The sequence below is a fragment of the Stomoxys calcitrans genome, chromosome 3 (assembly GCF_963082655.1).
Source record: "Stomoxys calcitrans chromosome 3, idStoCalc2.1, whole genome shotgun sequence".
NCBI lineage: Eukaryota > Metazoa > Arthropoda > Insecta > Diptera > Muscidae > Stomoxys > Stomoxys calcitrans.
The window spans coordinates 196,741,920-196,756,293 of record NC_081554.1 but is presented as its reverse complement, the minus strand read 5'-3'; the positions used below and the strand labels follow the sequence as shown (position 1 = coordinate 196,756,293).

The following is a 14,374-nucleotide window of genomic DNA, read 5'->3' as shown; positions in this document are numbered from 1 at the left end:
CATCCGTGTCGTACATGATTCAGATCGGTTTTAGATATAGCTTCAAAAAAGATCAACATTTTGTTATACATAATTGAACAATTACTTGTACTTATTCAAAATGGTCCAAATCGGATCATTTTTCGATATAACTGCTATGGGACATAAGGTATGCAATTTTCACCAGATTTTGATGAAAGGTGGTTTACGTATATACCTTAGGTGGTGGGTATCCAAAGTTCGGCCCGGCCGAACTTAACGCCTTTTTACTTGTTGTTTCATAAAAATTACATGATTTGAGTCTGATTTTCCTCTTATCTTTTTTATCAAAGTTCCCCATCACTCTTTTTTTTTAATTACAGTTGTGTTCGTCTCTTATCACATTTATCAGTTTCGTTGTTGGCTCTTCTTTGCTTCATTTATTTACACATTTAAGCAATTAAACATAAACTCCTTTAGGCTATACACAGCAATTTGCAAAACGATTAACTGCACTTTGTTCAAAATTGCAATAATAAAGGACATGAAAAAAGAAAAGTTGCAATTTCCATTGTAAGTACATTGATTGGCGACGGCATAGCTTGGGGTCATTCATTATTTGCTTTATAAGCGAGTTTAAATGAAAACTACAAAGGATGCTATGTCCTGTTGTTAATGTTTGCTTTACAAAACCTAGCAAGTACATAAAAGGCTAAGCGTTTCGCATAATTAACACAAGGGCGGCTATTATCAATTTATTCAAAGTCATTGTAAAACATAAAATTAAAAAAAAATGTATTTACTATTAAATTATGATTTGTCGCGGCCAAAATGACTTTAGGATCTTTTTATATATACTGTGTCGCCATTTTTGAATATATCTGGCAGATAGGTGATCCAATCCAATTTCTGATTAAATATTCTCCCAAAATCAAATCAACATTTTTTCCATAGCAACCCTGAACATCAAATCTTTAGAGGCTCTGTAATTTTCCACATTTGTTGCATTGCTGTATCACTCCACAATTTTATGATTATGTATCGGTATTTTTATTTCCGCTATAATAAAAAATGTTTAATCTGCAATAATAAAAATAAATATTTATGGGCAATTTGGAAAAGTGTCATGTGATGTCTCATTGTGGGGAATTATAGCGGCAGGGTCGTCATTTTTCCAACCTCTGCCTTCCGCTCAACTCAATGTGTTACATTGTCCTTTCTGTCGCTCCTATGTCTGTCCTTCAGCCATTCGGCCATTCCATTGCCTTGTTTCTGATTATGTTTGTATTTGTAATAAATTAATTGGCTGATATTAAGTTAAATATTGATTCGTATTAACTTTAAAATACATTGTCCGCCATAAGGATGTTCTGTCACAGTAGCATTTGTCCTTGTTGATTGCGTTGTTTTTGTGTTTTTGTTTTTTTTTAATCCTTTTTGCGATTAATTTTAATTTAATGATTTGTTAAGCATTGTTCATTTGCTGGGTCTATGCGGATCCTTACTCTCACACTCACCCACACTTGTGCAACAAATTAAAATCCATTTTAAATATATACACCACCTACATGCACCATAAATAAAAGGCAATGAAATTAAAAATTATTAAAATTTAATTAAAATTAATTGTTGGTGGTTCTTAAATTGCATTTTTAGCAAAATAAATGAAAATATCATCCTAATTTGTGGCATTCATGGCCAAAATATTAAAAAGGCCACAAATTTTTTAATTAAAAATTTTACTACAAACAGCTAAATGAAATTTTACTCTTTTGTTGATATGGTTCAAAAATTTGGCAATTTGTTTTTAAAAATTTAAGATTTTTAATTTTTGTCAAATTTTATGAGTTTATTTTATACCCACCACCGTAGGATATTCCGTTGGCAACACATTGAAATATCAACTTCCGACCCCACAAAGTATATATATTTCGGATCGTCGTAAAAGTCTAAGACGATTTAACGATGTCCATGTGTCCGTCCGTCTGTCCCTCTGTCCCTCTATCCGTCTATCCGTCACTCTATAGCCTTCAAAAATTGAGATATTAAGCTGAAATTTGGCACAGATATGTCTTTTTGATGCACGCTGGTTAAGTTGTTGAACGGGCCAAATTGGACCATTTTTAGATATAGCTGCTATATAGACCGATCTGACGATAAAGGGTCTAGTGCCCATAAATGCCTTATTTTTTATCCGATTTCGCTAAAATTTGAAACAGTAAGTAGTTTAGGACCTCCCGACATTTGACCCAAATATGGTTCGGATTGGACTATATTTAGATATAGCTGCCATACAGATCGTTCTCCCGGTAAAGGGTCTGAAGCCTATAAAAGCACTATTTATAACCCGATTTAGCTGAAATTTAAAACAGTGGCTTATTTTAAGCCTCCCAATATCTGACCTATATATAAGGATTAGGTGGGCCCATACTTAGATATAGCTGCCATATAGACCAATCTCCCAATAAAGGATATGAAGTCCATAAAAGCTTTATTTATTACCCGATTTCGCTAAAATTTAAAACAATGGGTCATTTGAAGCCTTCCGACATCTGATGTAAATATGAACTATATTTAGATATAGCTGACATAAAAGCTTTATTTTTAATCCGATGTCGCTGAAATTTTGGAATAGTGTGCAGTTTTAAGCCTCCCAACAACTGACCAAATATGGTTCATATCGGACTATGTTTAGATATAGCTGCCATATTGACCGATCTCCCGATAAAGGGTCTGAAGACCATAAAAGCTTTATATATTATCCGATTTCATTGAAATTTAAAACCGTGAGTAGGCTAGAACCTCCCAACGTTCGACCTAAGTATGGTTCAGAGCGGACTATATTTAAATATAGCTGCCACATAGACCGATGTGCCGATAAGGGGACTGAAGGCCATAAAAGCTTTATTTATTATCAGATTTCGCTGTAACTTGAAACAGTGAATTTTTTTGAGCCTCATGATATCCGACCTTAATGTGGTTCAGATCGGTTTATAATTGGATATATCTGCCAAAGAGACCAATATTTTGTTTTCTAAAATTGAATAGTGACATATATATTACACCACTCAATGTCCTCAATTGGAAGCTTAAGTTATCCAATTTTCACCAGATTGTGACGAAATGGGATATACATATATACCCAAGGTGGTGGGTATCCAAAGTTCGGCCCGGCCGAACTAAATGCCTTTTAACTTGCTACACTCTCCACCATAGGATGGGGTATACTAATTTCGTCATTCTGTTTGTAACAGCTCGAAATATGCATCTGAGACCCCATATATTTTTGATCGTCATTTTAAGTCGATCTAGCCATGTCCGTCCGTCCGTCCGTCTGCCTGTCGAAAGCACGCTAATTTCCAAAGGAGTAAAGCCAATCGCTTGAAATTTTGTACAAATACTTTTTATTAGTGTAGGTCAGTTGGAATTGTAAATGGGCCATATCGGTCTATGTTTTGATATAGCTGCCATATAAACCGATCTTGGAAGTTGACTTCTTGAGCTTCTAGAGGGCGCCATTCCGGTCCGATTTGACTGAAATTTTGCACGTTGTGTTTTGGTATCACTTTTAACAACCGCCTTTAGTATGGTTCAAATCGGTCCATAACCTGATATAGCTGCCATATAAACCGATCTTGGATCTTGATTCCTTGAGCCACTAGGGGGCGCATTTCGTATCCGATTTGGCTAAAAATTTGCATGAAGTGCTTTGTTGCTTCCTTCCAACAACAGTGCTATGTATAGTTTAAATCGGTCTATAATTTGATATAGATGCCATATAAACCGATCTTGGATTTTGACTTCTTAGAACTCTAGAGGGCGCATTTCATATCCGATTTGGCTGACATTTTGCAGGAAGAGTTTTGTTATGACTTCCAATAACAATGCTAAGTATAATTTATTGTAAATTGGTCTATAACCTGATACAGCTGCCATACAATTTGATTTTGACTTCTTGAACCACAAGAGGGCGCAATTCTCATTCGATTTGGCTGAAATTGTCCATGAAGTGTTGTGTTACGAGTTTCAAAAATTGTGCCAAGTATGGTTCAGATCGGTACGTAACCTGATTTAGCTGCCATATAAACCGATCTGGTATCTTGACTTCTTTAGCCTCTAGAGGGCGCATTTATTATCCGGTTTCGCTGATTTATTGCATAAAGTATTTTGTTATGACTTTAAACTACTGCGCAAAATGTGATTTAAATTAATCCATAACCTAATAAAGCTGCCATATAAACCGATCTGGGATCTTGAATGCTTAAGCATCCAGAGGGTGCAATTCTTATCCTATTTTACTGAAATTTTGTACAACGGCTTTTCTTATGACATTCAACATACGCCTCCAATATGGTCTGAATCGATCTACAGCCTGATACAGCTTGTACAATGGCTTCTTCTATGACCTTCAACATTCATGCCCAATACGGTCTGATACAGCTCCCATATAAACCGATCTCCCGTTTATGCTTCTTGATCCCTCCAAAACCCAATTTTTTTCCGAATGGACTGAAATATTACCCAATTACTTCTACGATGGTCTTCAACATTTAATTCACTTGTGGTCCCTATCGGACTTTAACTTGATGTACCTCCAATGTTTATCCATTATTCTTTGTTTGCCTAAAAAGAGATACCGCGTAAAGAACTCGACGAATGCGATCCATGATGGAGGGTATTTAGGATTCGCCCGGCTGAAGTTTACTTGTTTTTAAATTAGTTTAATTACTTGTTGTAATTTTATTTCTCTTTATTTGTATACAAAATTTGCTTTTGTGATCGGCCGGGTGATTCGATCACGAATTTGCAAATCGTGAACATGGTATTTTTCATATTTTAATAACTAACCCAACAAAAGAATTTGTTGAACTAACTCAACAAAAAAATTTCTCATTCAGATTTGGTAGTTAGTTTGTTTCTTAGAGTTATTTTTTTTTCTGGGCACACATTTCACCAGCCATTGTCGTTTAATAAAAAAATGCCGCCCCTGGCGCCCTCATCATCTAACCACTCATGGTACACCTGTGCGTATTGATTATTCGATTGTAATCAAATTACTCATACGCTCAGGTAGTACCATAGTCATCATCTCCATATATTCCAACGCCCCGTTCAACATTGATATACTCACACTTAATGCACACAATTTGTTGATACTTAAACATTTAATAAATCAATTTGTATGGAAATTCCTAAATGTCCTTTTCATTTTCATGTTAGCTTGGGCTTTTTTTTCTCATTGTTTTATTTGGCCCTCTTTGTGCCAACACATTGGGGCAGGAGAAAATGGCACAAAACAAACACTTACCGAAATCTGATCAATAATTTATTGTCCCTTTGACATTATGCCACTCAATAACAAACTAATGAAAGCGTCTATGTGAGAGTGTTGTATGGAAGAGCGCGTTGTGTGTGTCTGTGTGTGTGTGTATGTTATTTGTTACAAAACAATATCACCTATCAACAATGACGTTGTAGTAAACAATTAACTGAAATTATGGACAGGTTTTTTTTTCTTGCATGTTCGCTCTCATGTCATATTTCGAACGAGGCTTCGATTTTTAGTCATAAATAAAATATGCGTTGAGCCACACCATCAACTTATAATGCACGCAATTGCAAACAAATGTGGAAAATCAGTGGCAAGATACACTGCAAAAAAAGGAAATAGGTAGACTTTCCTTTACAGCTCCATTAGGTGTTAATGGTGGTTGGCATGATAGGCATAGACTCTCAAATAGCTGAACCAATTTCTTTGAAATTTTCAATGAATGTAGAACTCGAGGAATGACATTTGGGAGTAGTTTATAATGTTAAACATTGAAAGGAAGGACATCCCTGGAAGGACATACCTGGAAGGACATCCCTGGAGGGACATCCCTGCAAGGACATCCCTGGAAGGACATTCCTGGAAGGACATTCCTGGAAGGACATCCCTGGAAGGACATCCCTGGAAGGACATCCCTGGAAGGACATCCCTGGAAGGACATCCCTGGAAGGACATCCCTGGAAGGACATCCCTGGAAGGACATCCCTGGAAGGACATCCCTGGAAGGACATCGCTGGAAGGACATCCCTGGAAGGACATCGCTGGAAGGACATCCCTGGAAGGACATCCCTGGAAGGACATCCCTGGAAGGACATCCCTGGAAGGACATTGCTGGAAGGACATCCCTTGAATGACATCCCTGGAGGGACATCCCTTGAAGGACATCCCTAGAGGGACATCCCTGGAAGGACATCCCTGGAAGGACATCCCTGGAAGGACTTCCCTGGAAGGACATCCCTGGAAGGACATCCCTGGAAGGACACCCCTCGAAGGACATCCCTGGAAGGACATCCCTGGAAGGACATCCCTGGAAGGACATCCCTGGAAGGACATCCCTGGAAGGACATCCCTGGAAGGACATCCCTGGAAGGACATCCCTGGAAGGACATCCCTGGAAGGACATCCCTGGAAGGACATCCCTGGAAGGACATCCCTGGAAGGACATCCCTGGAAGGACATCCCTGGAAGGACATCCCTGGAAGGACATCCCTGGAAGGACATCCCTGGAAGGACATCCCTGGAAGGACATCCCTGGAAGGACATCCCTGGAAGGACATCCCTGGAAGGACATCCCTGGAAGGACATCCCTGGAAGGACATCCCTGGAAGGACATCACTGGAAGGACATCCCTGGAAGGACATCCCTGGAAGGACATCCCTGGAAGGACATCCCTGGAAGGACATCCCTGGAAGGACATCCCTGGAAGGACGTCCCTGGAAGGACATCCCTGGAAGGACATCCCTGGAAGGACATCCCTGGAAGGACGTCCCTGGAGGGACATCCCTGGAAGGACATCCCTGGAAGGACATCCCTGGAAGGACATCCCTGGAAGGACGATAAAATCGATATGAAACTTAAAATAATATTATTTGGGAGTAGATTCTTCAAAATAACATGGAGCTAAAAGAGAGTGCATTTGAAAATTGAAAACTTATTTTATCTCAAAGTTTTTTTTCTTTGCTCAGGTGCTCAAATGCAAGAAGAAAAATTTGAACATAACAGACAAATTTTTAGTCACATAAAACCTCGTTAAACATCAGCACATGTCCATATTAAAGCAAACGCCAGTATAGCCATCGTTCATACAATTCATTCACAATAACATTGATTGTCGTTGCGCTGTTTTATGAGGCAATGGGTTTTGTCAGTGCTGCTGTTTTTGTTGTTTGTGTTCTTTTTATCCATATGAACTTTAGCCACCATTACCACCATGAAGCTCAACGTATCTGTCCATAATTGATTTCCTCACCACTTATGAGTGAAATGTGAAAACATCCGCATATACCACAGTGCCATTGTAATCACACTTTGTCCATATGCCCGTGTGTTTGTCGTTCTGCCTGTCACTGTGGCTGTCCTTGTGACCTACCAACACATCCTTGTATGCGTACATATGTGTGTGTATACATATATCAATCTATCTATTCATTTGATTGGTTGCAGCTGAACAACGCATCCTGCCACATTTTCATGTCCGCATAGTTCATTCTCTGGCAAATGTCAAAGCGCTCCTCTTTGGGCCAGTAGTGACGAGCGTGAAAGTGTGGGTTCTGCACTCTTGGTCCGAGTAAGGGTCCGACGAAGTCTTTATGCTTTTATTTCCCTTTAAAATATTTATAACGTGATTTGTGCTCATAAGTGCACAAACATTGTAGACGTCATTCGTTTGGTGGTTTAATTTATTTCCACTCGAATTTCCCATTGATTTCCACTCGGTGCTGAACTAAATTATTTGTTTATTACATTTACGAGTCACGATTTCCTATAAATAATTGATTATTTTTTGTTACTCTCTATCATACACGCTATTAAACATTGTTCCTCCTTTGACGTTAGTGGCCGTGTGGAAAATCGTTTAAAAACTTAAACTTTGTTGGCGTTTGAGATCTACAAATTGGGCAAGGATATTAAGTCTTTTAAAAAGAAAACAGAAAAGAAAACAAATTGTTTAAAAACAAATAAAAAGTCATTAAGTTCGGCCGGGCCGAACTTTGCAAACCCATCACCTCCGGTATATATGTAACCCCCTTTCGTCACATAAAAAAGTTTAAAACCTAAAATTTTTGCGAAATTTTTGGGTATAAAATATTTTCCACAAAAAAAGGATTAACATTACATTCTAATAAAATTTTTTTAAGACAGTGATATTGAGCTTGAATATCGAGACTCTTTGTAGAAAAGGTCCAGTATACGCACTGGTAGATATATCGGAAAGGTACAAAGCTGATATATCCGCCTTACAGGAAGTGCGAAGGATCATGAAAGACATTACAACACCACCAAATGGTGAAGATTTGTTGTTAATCGGACACTGAAACACCTTATCTACGGTCGATGATAGGCTGACCACAATTCGTATATAATCAAAATTCTTCAACATAAACCTTGTTTGTGCCCATAGGAGACGGAAGACAAAGACGACCGGACCAAAGATATTTTCTACGAGCGCCTAGAGAGAGAATACGATCGCAGACACGCACATGGTATTAAAATCTTTCTGGGAGATTTTAATGCTTTGGTCCAACAGTCGGAAAACGTTGCCTTTACGAAATAACGAGACTGGGAGAATGGATAAACCATGGATAAACCATGGAAGCAATATCAGGATTAAGACCGATTCAGTGCAAACTTTGCACGTATTTTGGAAGCCATAATTGTTTGGGGAAATCGAATAAGAACTGGGTCCTATAAAAGCTCAACAAGTATAATCGATAAGAATTCCTCTCTCTAAAGGATCAAGAATTAAAATCGGGGAGATCAGTCTGCTTCGAAAGTTAACTTTCGTAGGAGTGGTATCGGGAAAAAGGAAAGATAAGCAACTTCTATTCATAAGAAAGAAAAAGAAAGTGGAAAAATGTGAGTGCGAACGAATTGCGATGTACAAAAGTCCGAATGAAGTCTGAAAAGTTTACCAAAGGCATATCCTTCTGCAGAGACAAGGAACGAAATATGGTAACTAAAACAGATAGTGTGTCTGGAATATGAAAATAAAAATTTTCCCAGCTGCTAGTGATCGACAATGGTGACGAAGAGGATTCCGCAGAACAAATCCTTGATGATGTTAAAGAATGTTTACCTCCTCGTCAGAATGACGTCCAAGTGGCAGTGACAAGATTGAAAAACAACAAAGCAGCTGGAGCCGATGGGTTTGCTGCTGTACTATTTAAAACAAGAGGCGACATGCGTAATAAGTCATATGCAATAGCTCATCTGCGCGATCTGGCTAGAGGAACGCATACCCCATATTCCGTACACAAGAAAAGAGACAAGTCTGAATGTGCCAGTACAAAAACCTCCTCCCCATCGCATATAAAATCCTCTCGAGTCTTATGGTACGTCCGTCCATCTGTCTGCCTGTCTATAGAAAGGGCGCTAACTTTCGAAGGAGTAAAGCTAGGTACTTAAAACTTTGCACATAAACAGTGAGGTCGGTTGGGATTGTAAATGGGCCAAATCCACAAAAACCGATCTCCCGATGTGATTTCTTGAGCCTCTAGAAGGGGCAATTATTATTCAATTTGGCTAAAGTTTTGTACTATGACGTTTCCTACTACATTCAACAGATGTGCTTAGTATGACTTGAATCGGTGCAAATCCTGATAAAGCTCCCATATAAGCCAATCTCTCAACTTGATTTCTTTTTGGGTGAATGTTTGCACATTGATTTTTTCTAAAGGGTGAAAGTTAAAAAAAAAAAAAAAACTTAAATCTCAGAGAAATACATGATATCTCTGTGGAATCGATAGTTCGGTCATCTAAGTTAAAGTTTGTAGATTATTTCAAGCAAATGTTGACCTTGACTGCCCCTCAAAAAGTTCATCCACCTAGTCCAATTGTGGCATATGCCGTCCAACATTTCGGCCGCTATCTGATGAACAAGTGCTTCAAAGTTGTCTTCCAATGCCTCAATTGAAGTGGGCTTGTCTGTATAGACATGAAAAAAAGTCTAAAGGCGTAAAGTCGCAAAATCTTGATGGCCAATTGACCGGTCCCGAATGTGAAATAAAATGTTCACCGAAATCGCCTCTCAAAAAGTCAACTGTTACGCGTGCTGTGTGTCATATGACCGTCTTGTTGAAAGCACATATCAGGCAAGTGAAGCTCCTTTATGTTGGGCAAACAAAAATTTGGATATCATCTCACGGTAGCGAATACCATTCACAGTTACGTTGCGAAGAAATACGGTCCAATGGTGCAACCAGCCCATAAACCGCACAAAACAGTGACATTTTTAGCTCTTGCAATGTTTCTGGCTGATCTTCACTGCAAAATCGACCATTCGGCTTATTTGAATACCCATTGAGCCGAATATGAGCTTCATCGTTGAAATGAAAGAAGAGCGCGTTTAACTTTCTTTACAGAGCACGCATTTTGAGAATAAAATTCAATCTTTTGCAAGCATTATTCGTTTGTAAGACGATTCAAGCTTTAATTATTGACCAAACTGAAGATCTTTGACAGTGAAATAAAACACGAAACGTGCGTGAGCTGTTTAAGCCAATAAGTTAATAGCTAAAAAATCACCGTTTTCATTTTCCCGAAATTTTTTAAAATTTTTAAGCGTTATTACCTGCATAGTAATTAAGTTCATATACAATATTACTCATCAGCATATCCTTATCTTTAAGCTTTGCAGGGAGGGCGGAAAAAGGATGGATATGCCATTGATAACCGCAAAAATTGTTTACAGCCCTATAACACATCAATTGGTTGCCAGGAAGTATTAAACACTTGACCGACTACTCTCTATATCCGTGAGTATGAGAGTGAAGTGGTTTGCGGGTGTGTGTGTGCCTGTGTAAGTGAGTGAGTGAGAGAGTGTTGAATGTGTAATGTTAAATTTTAATTACTTTGGTTTTCAGCAAATTCAATTGAAATTAAATTTATCTGTGGCATGTAGCAATGAAATTGAAAATGAAAAGAAAAAATCCCTCTGATTAAACATACCGCCCAGCACTTAGCCGTTGGAGTGGCGATGGTGACAGGCATATTAAATTAAAGTTAAAAACAGCAATAAATGTCCATTTTGAGGAATTACTTGATCGTAGAATTATGGGTGACCCCAGGAAAGATTTATGGTTGAAATAGGGAGGCAGTGGCTTTGCCTTTAGTGGAGCTGTTTTTTTAAAAGCCATGGCAGTTTCAACAGATTGGTATCAGAATAAACCACAAGTGGACTATATCATCAATATAAGGGAAATCTTCTCAAGTATTAGAAAATGTCTAAGTGAATCTGATTTGAGACTTCCATCAAAACTTACTTAGGTGGGATTCAAAGTAAGTTTTGGTGGAAGCCTCAAATTGGATTCACTTAGACATTTCCTAATACTTGACAAGATAGTCCCTATATCGATGATTGCTTCGAATATGGGTATAGCATGGCTTTTTCGGCTCTAACATCAACCATTTAAGATATTTTTCCTATCGTCAAAGGAGCTTTTTCCGATATTGTCAATATCTCTTACTTTACTTTACTTTAATTGGCTATGACAGAATATTTGTTCCACAAGCCGAATGTAGAATAGCGTTCCACGCACCTCGACCTTCTGCGCTCATTCTAAAATCTCTGATTCCAAGTATCGAGGTGTCTCCCACAACTTTATCTCTCCATCGGGATTTCGGTATTCCCGGTTTGCGTGTACCACCGTGTTTGCCTTCAAAAAAATTCTTTGCTGGAGCTTTTTTATCCATTCTGACAACATGACCTAGCCAACGCAGCCGTTGTATTTTGATACGTGTAACTATGCTATCGTCGCCATACAGCTCATACAGCTCGTGGTTCATACGTCGGCTATATTCTCCGTTAACGCAAACTGTTCCATATATTTTACGAAGAATCTTTCTCTCAAATACTCCAAGCACTGCCTCATCTGCTTTCACAAGTACCCATGCTTCAGAACCGTATAAGAGCACGGGTAGTATCAGTGTCTTGTATAGTGTAGTCTTCGTCTGTCGAGAGGTGGCCTTGTTTCTAAACTGCTTACTTAGTCCAAAGTAGCATCTGTTTGCCAGTATTATTCTTCGCTTTATCTCAAAACTGGTGTCATTCGTTTCGCTGCCGAGGTAGATAAAGTTGCTGACTATCTCAAAGTTACGGCTCCCAACTTTCTCCATTTTCTTTATCTGCTCGGTTGTGCAAGGCTTTTTGGCAGTTGAAACCATCCATTTCGTCTTATCTCCATTTACTGCCAGACCCATTTTCACTGACTCTCTTTCGATTCTTTCAAAGGCCGCAGTTACTACTTCCGGTGACCGACCTATGATATCGATGTAATCGGCATAGGCGAGTAGCATGTGTTCTCTTGTGATTAGTGTGCCATATCTATTCACATCTGCATCTCGTATAATCTTCTCCAGCAGGATATTAAAAAGATCACACGATAGGCTGTCTCCTTGTCTGAAATCTCGTTTGGTATTAAATGGTTCGGAGCGATTCCTTCCTATTCTTACTGAGCAACATGTATCAGCAAGTGTCATCCTGCAGAGTCTTATTAATTTTGCAGGGATACCAAACTCGGAAATGGCTTGAAATGCCTTTGAACGTAAAGGAGTATCGAAGGCGACTTTGTAGTCAACAAAGAGATGGTAGGTGTTGATTTGTCCTTCTCGGGCCTTTTCCACGACGTGGCGCAGTGTGAATATCTGGTCTAGGGTGGATTTACCAGGTCTAAAGCCGCATTGTTAGGGCCCAATTACCTCAGCGACTTTAGGTTTTACTCATTCACACAGTACGCTTGAGAGTATCTTGTGTGCGATGGGTAGGAGACTTATTCCTCTGTAGATGGCACATACCGTCTTGTCTCCTTTCTTGTGTACAGAACATAGTATGCTGAGGTTCCAATCATCGGGTTTGCACTCTTCTAACCAGATTTCGCAGATAAGCTTAAATAGGTCAGCGGGTAACCCGTCAGCTCCTGCTGCCTTGTTGTTCTTTAGTCGGGTCACTGTTACTTGGGCCTCATTCTGACTTGGAGGTAAACATTCTATACCATCATCAGGGATTGGTTCTGCGGTATCCTCTTCGCCGCCAACATCAGACACTAGCATTTGGGTAAAATATTCTTTCCATATCCTCAGCATGTTGTCTGTGTCAGTTACCAGATTTCCTTCTTTGTCTCTGCAGGAGGATGTGCCTGCACCAAAGCCATTGGTTTGATGTTTAATTCTTTGGTAGAATTTCCAGACTTCATTCTGACTCCTGCACATCTAAATTCCCCCACACTCACGTATTTCCATTTCTTATTTCTTTCTGCGGAATAGACGTTTCTCCTCTCTCCTTTTCTCTCGATACCTCTCCTTCATCTGGTGCGTTGCATTCTTGACTTCAGTAGCATCTCGACACTCTTGGTCGTACCATGGGTTTTTTGGAGGAGGCTTCCGGTATCCATGTACGGATTTCGCGGCATTTTCCATAGTGTGGGCAATAATTTGCCACTGTGCCATTATATCATTGAAACAAGGAATGCTTTCATCAAACAGTTGGGTCAGTCCAGTGGAGTATGCCGCTGCCATTTGTTGTGTCTGCAGCTTTTCAATGTCCAGCTTCCGCGCAGTGTCAGATCGTACTTTCCTCGCCATGTTCAAACGGATGCAAACCTTTGCTGCAATAAGGCAATGTTGCAAATCTATATTTGCTCCACGGATCGATCGTACATCTAACACGCTGGATGAATGCCTTCCATCTATCACAACGTGATTAATTTGGTTTCTCGTTTTCTGATCGGGTGACAGCCATTTGGCTTTGTGAATATTTTTATGTTGAAATCTGGTGCACCTAACTACCATGTTTTTTGCCGCGGCGAAATCTATCAGCCTCAACCCATCACTGGACGTTATCTCGTGGAGGCTAAACTTTCCGACTGTTGGACCAGAAATGTCTTCTTTCCCTTTTTTCGCATAAAAATCTCCAAGAACGATTTTCCTATCATGGGCGGGGCAGCGGTCATATTCTCCCTCTAGGCGCTCGTAGAAAATATCCTTGGTCTGCTCGTCTTTGTCTTCCATCGGGGCTTGGGCTCAAATAAGGCTGATGTTGAAGAATTTGACTTTTATGTGGATTGTGGCTAGCCTCTCCTCCACTGGAGTAAAACTGGAGACAAGGTATTTCAGTCTCCGACTAACCTCAAATCCACAGCCAAATTCAAGCCACGTGTTATGGCAGCTAGAGTATAGTTCGTCACCGTTTGGTGTTGTAGTGACGCCATTCCCAGTCCATCGCACTTCCTGTAAGGCGGTTATATCTATCTTGTACTTCTCTAATACACCCGCCAGCGCGTATACTGCATTTTCTCCATAAAGAGTGCGGACATTCCAGGTGCAGATCCGCAAATCATGGTTCTTTTTTCGTTTGCCCACGCAAACGTCGTC

At 39.5% G+C, this 14,374-nt stretch overlaps 1 protein-coding gene across 5 annotated transcripts in view; it reads right to left on the bottom strand.

The window, feature by feature from the left end:
• LOC106088335 (chaoptin) overlaps window positions 1-14,374 on the bottom strand; it is a 350,599-nt gene that overhangs the window by 154,913 nt on the left and 181,312 nt on the right. The window contains exon 1 of one of the 5 annotated variants that reach the window (XM_059364328.1): window positions 1,476-1,488. The exons of the other annotated variants lie outside the window; for them this stretch is intronic. The gene's annotated coding sequence lies outside the window, so the exon portion shown is untranslated. Of the gene's footprint in view, window positions 1-1,475; window positions 1,489-14,374 lie in introns of those variants that run through there. 5 annotated transcript variants of the gene reach the window in all.